The 11,828-nt window shown below is 41.0% G+C and overlaps 1 long non-coding RNA gene across 1 annotated transcript in view; it reads left to right on the forward strand.

Moving 5' to 3' along the window:
* The window catches only part of LOC110268020, a 24,624-nt gene continuing 23,217 nt past the window's right edge, over window positions 10,422-11,828 (forward strand). The window contains exon 1 of the long non-coding RNA XR_002356026.1: window positions 10,422-10,433. This is a non-coding gene — a long non-coding RNA (uncharacterized LOC110268020). The remainder of the gene's footprint in view (window positions 10,434-11,828) is intronic.

Below are 11,828 nucleotides of genomic sequence, written 5' to 3' on the forward strand. Positions count from 1 at the left end.
TTTTTATCCACTCATTTAAAAGAAGAATAAGTGTTATTTTTGTTCTTAACGTTCGGATCAAATTTTAAGTTGGTTTCTAACATTTTAAATGTCATATTTCAGTTCTAACAAGTTTTAAATGTATTTAATATTGTCCTACCATTAAATTTAACTTGAATAATTAACAAATAAATTTTTACATTAATAATCATTGGTAAGTAGATTTTATTTACGTATTGAAATCAAATGTTATATTAATTTTTAAATATGTTAATTATTCGTGTCAAATTTAACAGTGGCACAACAATAAACCCAGTTAAAACTTTTTGAGTAAAAAATATAACGTTTAAAATGTTAGAAACCAAATTAGAATTTGATCCGAACGTTGAGGATCATAATAGTTCTTTACCCTTTCTTAACATATAATTGATGTTCAAAACCATCCATTAGATGCTAGTATAATTTTACACTACTAATGCGTTAAAATCAAATTCATTTAAAATTTTTTGAGACTAAAATAAAATATTTAAAAGGTTAGAGATCATTAAATTAAGATATAATCTAAATATTGGGGACCAAAATAAATAATGCGTAGTTTTACATTAAATTATAAAATTTCTTACGCATTATATATTTGTTACGTAGGTAACCTGAGATAGGTGGATTGGGCTTGAAGGATTGGCCCAAGCGTCAATGGAAGGTGGTATCCGACTTGTACGCATTCGAGAGCCGCCGTCCGAGTTGTATATTTGGAGAATGGGGGGTGGTACCTGCAAAGACACTTCGATGCCTAAGTTAGCAAGGGGGTAAGCAGATTTAGAGTATTGGAACTTAGTTTTACCTGGGTGTATCAGGGTATTTATAGTGGTGATCCAATAACCATCGTTGGAGTAGTTCTACTTCTGAAGGTGAATAACCGCCCCCTTTATCTTGGGGTTGTTGAGATATTGCTTCTAGAAGTGGATGAGAGATTTTAAGAGGCAGTTACTTATTTGAATAAGTGTTATCTGCCAGCTCCTGTCGAAACCGACCTCTTTGGGGAGGGGCCTATGTCGAGCCTGACCTCTTTAGATGAGGTCGGACAAGTGGTGAAGGCCAATCATTGGATTGGGCCTTTTTGACTTACTTGGGCCTGGACCATAGTACTGGCCAGGGTATGAACAGTGCTCGTACTCGAGTCCGATCTCTTTGCTATGAGTGGGATTCGAGTATTAATTGAATTTGGGTTTGTTCACGTCGGGAACCAACGTGATTTTAAAAACCGACATGATTTCAAATTTTTCAACTGTCGTGTCTAATAAAACGTCGCGTCCATTTGAGATTTGGCATTTACACGTGGGAGCAGTTACATTGGTAACGGTGCGTTTCTTTAATGATCGCATCATTTTACCGTTGTGCCCCTGGCATGTTTATAAATGCTCTTCCCTCTTCTTTCTTTGTTTTCTTTTCATCTTCACTTCGAAGTTTCTTGCCTACACTCTCATTCTTTCAAAAAATTCTTTTCCACTTCATCGTTCTCGGGCGCTTCGTTGTTTTCTGCCGTCGCAACTGTCTCCCTTCGATTCTACAGAAAAGGTTGGTTTTTCTTTCTCTTCTTCTGTTATTTGTCTAGTACTTTCTTTATTTTTGTCCGGTGCGCTTTAGGTATTTTCATGATTTTACCACCCCTTAGTTTATAATGCAAGACTTTAGGATTTTTTGCATGTTTACTAGATGTCGTTGCTGGGCCCTTTTCTTGTTTGCTTTTGGAAGAAATTGCCTTGTCTTTGGGGCTCTATTTTTGATGATTTTATCTTTTTTTGTAGGTCTTATCGCTTTTCTACTTCCTTCTTTGTCGGATAGAAATGTCTTTTAGTATTCCCGAGACCCTTTTGAAATGGGTAGATGATTCTGTGCTCATTGAGAAGCCTTTAGTAGACACCGACTTCATTACCGAACTTCGCACCCCTCATAGAATTTGTAGTTTAGAGGCTGACGAGTCTAAACACGAGTTAGTGGCCCCGGGTCCTGAAGACCGGGTATGATGCGAGAGGGTCGCTGATTCTGACACCCATTTTTTCTTTATGTACGATTGCCTTTTTACCCATTTGGGAGTTTCCTTCCCTTTTTTTTTTATTTTGAAATGGAGGTTTTATCCCACTGCCGAGTTGCTCCTACCCAACTTCATCCCAATTCTTGAGGTTTCATGAGGATCTACCAACTTGTCAGCCAAGAGCTTGACTTTTCGACTACTCTAAAAATCTTTTTCTACCTTTTCTACCTTACAAAACTATTTAGTACTCAAAATAACAAGCAACAGTAGGTTTCTTTCCGAGCTATTCTGGGACGGAAGGTTTTTTCAATCTTTGACGAATCATTCCATGATTTTAAAAACTTTTTCTTTAAGATCCAAGCCGTAGAAGGCCATCACCCTTTTTTCTTGAGCGATGATAACGAATCCCGATTTCCTCTCTATTGGCTGGAGGCCTCCCTTATGGAAAAATATGGTTTGGTCGATTTGGATGAGGTGAATGAGGCTATTGTTGAGTTGTTTCAAGAGGCTTGGGGACGTGCTCCGAATCTGGATACCAAGAAGTTCCTTCTAGGTTCTCCGAGTTTTGTGCGTACCCAGCTATGTAGTTTTTGCTTCTTTGTAGCTATTTCTAATGAGTTCTGACTTACAACGTGCTTTGGGTTTTATAAGCTAATGAACTCTTATTTTTTCTTTCAGAAATGGTGAAAAGCAGGTCCAATGCTGCCTACCAAAAAGTCCAGGAGGCCAAGAGGAAGGCTCGTGCCCGGGTTGATGCTGCTAAAGTCAGAGCTACTGGCGTTCCTCCTCCTCTTCATGATTCGGGGACCTCCTCTCGCCCAATTTTGGTAACCTCTGCCTCTGCTTCTCCTCTCCCTCCTCCTGCCCTTGTCCCCCCAGTCCGAGCTGCTTCCGAACCCGAGAAAAAGAAATGGAAGACCTCGGAGATGGGTTCTTCCCCTTCTGGGGAGGCCAACTTTGATGGTCCGAAGTTCGTTCGAAAACACATATTTTCTCATAGCCAAATTGCTATGGATGATTGTTTTTTTCGAAATCATCTTCAGATTTAGGGAGTAGCTCAAATTCTTCTTTGTGTGCCCGAATATTGCTGACTTCATCATAGAACCTTACCCTTTGGCTTTGCTCATTGACTTCAATTGGTATCATGGCTTCTATGCCATAAGCAAGTCGGAAGGGTGTTTCTCCCGTGGCAGATTGAGGTGTAGTCTGGTATGCCCATAGTACTAGAGGGAGTTCTTCAACCCAGGCACCATTCGCATCTTGTAATCTTTTCTTTAACCCGGCCAGTATTACCTTGTTGGCTGCCTCAGCTTGCGCATTTGCTTGTGGGTGCTCAACTGAGGTGAACTGATGCTTGATCTTCATATTAGCTACCAAGTTTCTAAATGTGGAGTCGGTGAACTGGGTACCATTATCCGTGGTGATGGAATGGAAAATTCCATACCTTGTAATGATATTCTTGTAGAGGAACTTCTGACTTCTCTTAGCTGTGATGATGGCCAATGGTTCTGCTTCGATCCACTTCGTAAAGTAGTCCACTCCCACTATGAGGTATTTTACTTGTCCAGGCGCTTGGGGATAGGGTCCGAGTAAGTCTAATCCCCATTTTGCAAAAGGCCATGGGGAAGTTATTCTTATGAGTTCCTCAAGGGGAGCGACATGAAAGTTAGCATGCATTTGGCATGGATTACACTTCTTCACGAACTCGGTAGCATCCTTCTGTAAGGTCGGCCAATAGAACCCAGCTCAGATGACTTTTCTGGCCAAAGACCTTGCTTCGAGATAGTACCCGCAGATACCATTGTGTACCTCCTCCAAGATTTCTGTTGTCTTTGAGGTCGGGATGCACTTCAACAATGGTGTGGATATTCCTCTTTTATAGAGGATATTTCTCACCAAGGTGTAGTTTTGTGCCTCCCTCCGGATTTTCTTGGCCTCTTTTTCCTCTTTGTGTAGGATGTCAAATTTCATATATTCGATAAAATGAGTCAACCACCCGAGTTCCAATCTGGATACCTCAAGGACATCTTGTTTAGCCTCTGTTTTTGTGACAGAGGGTTCTTGGAGAGTTTCCTAGATCAGGCTTCTATTGTTCCCTCCTAGCTTGGTACTTGCTAACTTGAAGAGGGCGTTTGCTGTAACACCCTACCACACAGAGCTTTATACCTAGGACGTAAAAAAGAGGTGGCGAGATGCTAAGACTTCTAAAATTAAAATATATACATATAATAGTAGAAAGAATGTAATAAACTAGGAGTCTTGAAAAATGGATAAAATAAAATCGCGAAATGAAAAGCGTAACGCTCCGGTAATGGAATAACTTGCATGTGAAGAAAACTATAACTATCAAACATAAGATAATAAAAGTAGGAATAGAGAGAGCCAAAGATACAAAATAACAAGCTCCTAACTCAGCTCGCGAAGTTAGGGCTGATCGGAGAATATTTACACACATATATATACATATCCAAAACCCAAATGTACATAAACAAAATCCTGCCTCTCCATAAACCTCTAATAGGTAACAAAATCCTACCTCTCCATAAACCTCTAATAGGATAAAAAAGAATAAGTTATGCGGAGAGAAAGCTAAGTACATATATATGCTTCTCTGTATAACAAAATAACCCAGTAACCACTTCGCTTCAGGAGTCCAGACGCCTAACGAGACGCCTCTTGACCTGCATCTGAAAAATAAGAACATAGTATAGGGTGAGAATCAGATGTTCTCAGTATAGTAAAGGTGTCACACACATAATATATAAGGTCCTGGAAATGCAAGAGGAAATCCTAGAACGCCGTCACTCAGATCAGAGAGCTTAAAGTATTAAACAGAAGCCATAAAAGGTGGTTTTCTAAGAGTATCTAAGCCTAACTTAACTTAGTCTTAAATCTAAGTCCCATGCTGTCATTCCTCCATACCTCCATCTCCGTTAGCATATCACAGACAAATAAACAGATAAAGGCAAGCACAAGAAGGTTACAAATACTGCAGGTAACAAATATACATTTAACATGGCAAGTACACTTAGGCACACCCAGTTAATGCACAAACAAGTAATTCAAGTAGTATGCATATGATGCATGCCTGTCCTATGGCTGATGAGGCTCATCTGTTGGTTATCCAGCCAACCTGACAAGTCCGAAAACCTTAGACTGTCCCTCGACGTGTATCCCCAAGAATCTATGCATAGCTTTTTCTCAAATAATCAATATTGCTCAATGGAGGTTAACATTCCCGGGAATTTATAAGTGCCCAATCACCCTTACGTCGTAGGGTCAACAGAGTATCGAGTTTTTAACCTGGTACACGTAGTGGCAAACCACGGTACTTTACCCAAGAAATCTCATATCTCAGATCATTTAATCATTCAAGCCAAGTATTATACATGATCATTCATTTTATTATCAAGCCAAGTATCATACATGATTATCCGTAACATTTCATAATCAATTCTTCATTTTTCAACTTTACTTCATCTCCAAGTTATCCCTACTTCCTAGCTTCATCTGATTGTCAGTTTTAATACTATTTTTAACGATTAAAGGAATGAAAATAGAGGTTTAGGAGTTTGAAATAATGTTTAAAACTCCAAAAATCATGTTTGCTGAAACAGAGGCCACGCGTACGCGTGGGAGTGTAAAAGTGCAACTCGCGCGCGCATCCCCTTATCATGCGTACGCGTAAGTGAAAACTTCATGTCACGCGTGCGCGTGGGTCACGTGTACGCGTGGAAATGCTTGTTAGCTCTTTACGCATACGCATGGGATTAGTTGCATACGCATCACCAAAAATCCATGCCACGCGTACACGTGGACATGCGTTCTTAAAAAAAAGGATCAACCAGAGAGCTGCACAATCAGAGAGTGAAACCTGCATAATTACATATTCTTCATCGAAATTTCTGACGGGCATAACTCAATTGTTTTAAATCATTTTTCTTCCGTTCTTCGAACAGCATAAACTTCACGTACTCAATTTTCACTTTAAAACAAGTTCGAAACAAATTGAAGGTCCGAAAGCCAAGTTATAGCCCGCCGAAGTTCGGCCCAAAAACCAACTTTTGCAAACTTTTTAAACCTCATGTTCATTCAAAACTTCCATTCCATTCAATATTAAACCTGTCTATACCAATACAATTGCCAGCAACAACCCTCAACAAAACTCTACACCATTCCATTATCCACCAATCAATAACACAAGACAATTTCATTTTTCAACAATTCCATCATGCTTTCATTCAACATTCTTGTAAACATATAATCAACAACTCAACCTTATTTCTTTCTAACATCAATATAAATAACAATCTCCACTACATAATCAAATCACCAATTATCCAATAAGCACCAACCAAATATGTTCATCAACAAATTATTAAATATTAAATATACACCTGCATTCCAACTTATCATATGGTCATCTAGCCTAAGTTTTCACAGAACATTATATATTAAATACAAGAAACCTAAACCATACCTTGGCCGATTCCCACGTAACGATCAAGGCAATTCAATTAAAACCAAGACAGCCCCTCAAAAGCTCAACAAACTCTAGGCTCAGCTTCCTCCAAGTTCCAATATTCACAATTTTAAACTCCAATTATTTATTCACAACCTAATACACGTTTATAACACATATATACCCAATTTAATATCCAAAGCTCAAATTTAGTGAAATTAAAATAGAATTATGGTATCCTCACCTTACCCAAGCTTCATATAAGCAAGAGTGAACATTTTTCTCAAGCTGATTGGATCCTAAAACATCAAAGAGTAAAGAAATTCAATATCTCCACTTAATTTTCCAAAATTGGGGGAAGAAGTGGCTGAGAGCAATAAAGTGAGTACCTATGAAATTGTTCGGTAAAAATGTAGAGCTCGACACGGTGGACGCGTGGCCGCAAACGGTGCGGTGATCGGAACTCGGACGGAAGAGCTACGACGAATTGAATTTTGCCGTAAGGGTTTCGGCGTTTCTTTTCTCTCCCTGGAGTTTTCAGCGAGCCTTGATGAAATAAGGAGGAAGAAGAGCCTTGGGCTCATTTAAGTGTTGGGCCGGTTGGCCTACGGGTCCAGTTTGGGCCTGGTTCAACCGGTCCGGTCCGTTCGGTCCAATCTTGGGCCGATTTCTTCGTAATTAGTGTCAAAATTCTCGTTTCGATGAGCTCTATCTTAATTTAATATAATATTATAATTTCTAATCTTCTTTATTAAAAACTAATTTATTAACTAATTATCTACTAATTTAACGGGGTTTACATCTGCTCTGCTGTTGAGATCCCGAGTTATATATTTGACCTCGGTCTCCGAGAACCGCCTAAGATACTCCAAAGTTTTGTCTAAGTACCTTTTCATATTTGGGTCTTTGGCCTGATACTCCCCATTGATTTGAGAAGTCACTACTTGAGAGTCGCTGAAGACCACCACTTTTGTTGCACCGACTTCTTCTGCTAGCTTCAGCCCGGCAATCAAGGCTTTATATTCTGCCTGGTTGTTGAAAGCCGGGAATTCAAATTTGAGGGAGACCTCTATTTGGGTTCCCTCTTGGTTGACTAATATTATGCCTACACCGCTTTCGATTTTGTTGGATGAACCATCAACATATAATTCCCAAGTTGTGGAGGCCTCCTCTTGATCTCTTGCATACTCTGCCATGAAGTCGGTCAGGCATTGGGCTTTAATTGCTGTCTGAGTTTCATACCTTAGGTCGAACTCAGATAGTTCTATAGCCCATTGAACCATTCTGTCCGCAATGTCTGTTTTTTGAAGAATTTGCTTCATGGGTTGGTTCGTTGGAACTTTTATTGTATGAGCTTAAAAATAAGGCCGTAGCCTTCGAGACGCCACTATCAAGGCATATGCAAACTTCTCGAGTTTTTAATATCTTAACTTGGGGCCTTGTAGGAATTTACTGGTGAAGTATACAGGATGTTGCCCGACCTCATCTTCCATATTAGTGCTGACGCCACAACCTTTTCGGCTACAGATAAATACAGGACGAGTTCTTCCCCGATTCTAGGTCAGGTCAGAATGGGAGGTTAGCTTAAAAACCTTTTGAACTCCTGGAAAGCTTCTTCGCATTCAGGAGTCAATTCGAACTAGCATCCTTTTCTTAGTAGAGAGAAGAGTGGCAGGGATCTCAATGCTGATCCTGCTAAAAACCTGGAGAGAGCTGTAAGTCGGCCGTTTAGCTGTTGGACCTCCCTTAAGCAGGTTGGGCTTTTCATTTCCAGCCTCATCCCGTGCATCCTTATGGTGCTGAAGACTGGCAGGAGGTATGTCAAGAGGTCTGCCTCATCCTTGGTTTTTATTAACATGTCGTCCACATATACTTCCATTAGACTCCCAAGGTGAGCTGCAAACACCTTGTTCATCAGTCTTTGGTATGTGGCTCCTGCATTCTTTAACCCAAAGGGCATAACCACATAGCAGTAGTTGGCTCTAGGCGTGATTAAAAAGATGCTTTTTCTTGATCTGGCTTGTACATCAGGATTTGATAATATCCCGAGTATGCATCCATGAATGACAAGTATTGATAGCCCGAGCTGCAATCTACTAGGGTATCAATATTTGGGAGGGGATATGGGTCTTTTGGACATGCTTTGTTCAAGTCGGTGTAGTCAACGCACATCCTCCACTTGCCGTTCTGTTTCTTGACTAGCACTACATTGGCCAACCAGGTCGGATATTTGACCTCTCTGACGAAGCCGGCTTCTAGGAGGGCTTGTACTTGCTCTTTGACCACTTGAGCCCGTTCAGGTTTGAGCTTCCATCTTCTCTGTTGGACAGGTCGAGATCCTGGGTATACTGACAATTTGTGTGTGGTGCACCATAAGCTCTGGATCTATTCTTGGCATGTCGAAGGCTTTCCAGGCAAAGAGGTCAGAATTCTCTTATAGGAGACTTGTCAGCTTCTGCTTCAAGTCTTCTTTCAAATTGGCTCTTATGTTGGTATTTCTTCCGTCCTCTTGCCTGATCTACACTTCTTCAGTCATCCCTCTGAGCTGCGGTCACAGTTTTTCTTAAGCTCGGACTCCCCCGAGTTCAATGGTATTAACCTCCTTGCCTTTACCTCTCAGGTTTAAGCTTTCATTACAGCGTTTTCTCGCCAGCTTCTGATCTCTTCTGATGGTTGCTATTCCTCCTGGTGTTAGGAATTTCATACAAAGGTGGGGGATGGATACCACTGCTCCAAGCCGATTTAGGGTCGTTCTACCTATTAAGGCATTATAGGCCGAGCCCATATCTACGACTATGAAGTCGATGCTTAGAGTTTTGGATTTCATCCCCTTTCCAAAGGTTGTATGTAGGGGTATGAATCCTAGTAGTTTTATGGGTGTGTCCCCCAGTCCGTAGAGGGTATCTGGGTATGCTCTCAACTTCTTCTCGTCCAATCCCAGCTTGTCAAAAACTGGTTTGAACAAGATATCTGCCGAGCTCCCTTGATCCACCAGAGTTCTATGTAAATGGGCGTTGGTGAGAATCATGGTAATTACCATCGGATCATCATGTCTGAGGGCAATACCCTGTCCGTCTTCTTTGGTGAAACAGATTGTTGGAAGGTCGGGCAATTCACTCCCGACTTGGTAAACCTCCTTTAGATATCTTTTACGAGATGACTTTGTGAGTCCTCTGCCAGCGAACCCGCCCGAGATCATATGTCTATGTCGTTCCGGGGTTTGGGGTGGTGGATCTCTCTGATCTTCCTCATCTTGTTTCCTCTTTCCATGATGGTCCGACCTTTCCATGAGATATCTATCAAGCCGACCTTCCCTGGCCAGCTTTTCTATCACATTTTTCAAGTCGTAACAATCATTTGTTGAATTCCTATATAATTTGTGATATTCACAGTACTCGCTACGACTTTCCCCCTTGTTCTTGATGGGTCGAGGAGGAGGTAGCTTTTCAGTATGGCAAATTTTCCTGTAGATGTCGACTAGGAAAACTCGCAGAGGAGTATAAGAGTGATATCTCCTGAGCCTTTCAGGCCCAACTTCTTCTTTTTTTCTTGGGCTCTCTCTCCTTCTCCTTTGATGGGTGAGAGTGCCCAGGTCGCCAGCTTGGTTCTCGTAGTCTGGCGTTTTCCTCCATGTTGATATACTTTTCAGCTCTTTTTTGTACATCACTCAAAGAAGTCAGATGCCTTTTTGAGATGGACTGAGAGAAAGGACCTTCTCGGAGTCCATTTACTAGGCCCATGATCACTGCTTCTGTTGGCAGGTCTTGGATTTCTAGGCACGCCTTGTTGAACCTTTCCATGTAATCTCTTAGGGGTTCTCCGATCTCTTGTTTTACCCCCAGGAGACTAGGCACATGCTTGACTTTGTCCTTCTGAATTGAGAAATGCATAAGGAACTTACACGATAGGTCATCGATGCTAGTGACTGATCTTCAGGGGAGACTATCAAACCACTTCATTGTCGCCTTTGTCAAAGTCATTGGAAAGACTTTGCAGCGAGTAGCATCAGAGGCGTCAGCTAGGTGCATCCGACTTTTGAAGTTGCTCAGGTGATGCTTTAGGTCGGTAGTCCCGTCGTAGAGATCCATGTAAGGGCTTTTGAAGTTCCTTGGAATTTTTTCCCTCATGATGTCTTCACTGAACGGATCTTCTCCCCCCAAAGGGGAATCTTCTCTATCACTGCGAGAGCTCTTACCTCGGAGATTGGATTCCAATCTTAAGAGCTTTTCTTCAAGCTCTTTTCGTCGCTCAACCTCTCTTCTTAGGTTCCTTTCCGCTTCCCTCTGTCGCTCCAGTTCTTGTTCTAGCTATTCTAGCCGTCCTTGGTGGCCGTGGAGTAGCCCTATGAGATCGGCAGCGTGAGGTTGCCCCTTCTTTTCAGGCTGGTGTACCCTGAAAGAGATTCCCTTTGGGTCCTTCACCTCTGAGGGGCCTTCCTGATGCTGGTTATCCGCTCCTTGTAGAGTTATTATGGCTCTATCATTATTAACTGCATCTTTTTTATTCTTGCTCAGATTCGGACGCAGTATGTCTGTCCTCGTTCAGGTCGTCCACCATCATGCGTTGTTCTCCCAGGTCCCCGGCAACAGCGCCAATGTTACGTAGGTAACCTGAGATAGGTGGATTGGACTTGAAGGATTGGCCCAAGCATCAATGGAAGGTGGTCTCCAACTTGTATGCGTTCGAGATCCGCCGTCCGAGTTGTGTATTTGGAGAATGAGGGGTGGTACCTGCAAAGACACTCCGATGCCTAAGTTAGCAATGAGGTAAGCAGGTTTAGAGTATTGGAACTTAGTTTTACCTGGGTGTATCAGGGTATTTATAGTGGTGATCCAATAACCACCATTGGAGTAGTTCCACCTCCGAAGGTGGATAACTACCCCCCTTTATCTTGGGGTTGTTGAGATATTGCTTCTGGAAGTGGATGAGAGATTTTAGGAGGCATTTACTTATTTGAATAAGTGTTATCTGCCAGCTCATGTCGAAACCGACCTCTTTAGATGAGGTCGGGTAAGTGATGAAGGCCAATCTTTGGATTGAGCCTTTTTGACTTACTTGAGCCTGGACCAAAATATTAGGTCAGAGTATGAACAATATTCATCCTGTAGTTTCTTGTTTTTTCTTAAAAAATTATGTATAAGTATTAGCGATTAAATTTAATGCGTTATCAGTATCCATTTTACACTACTATTTAATAATAAAGCTATGTACAAATAAATTACTAAATTAATTATTTTATATATATATGTAATTTTTAGAAGTAAAATTTTTGTAATTAGTAGGAATAAATTTTCATAGTTTAATTTAATTTAAATATTTTAAATTAAATTAATAATTAGTTATTTAATATGATTT

This window comes from Arachis ipaensis, chromosome B10 (assembly GCF_000816755.2).
Source record: "Arachis ipaensis cultivar K30076 chromosome B10, Araip1.1, whole genome shotgun sequence".
NCBI lineage: Eukaryota > Viridiplantae > Streptophyta > Magnoliopsida > Fabales > Fabaceae > Arachis > Arachis ipaensis.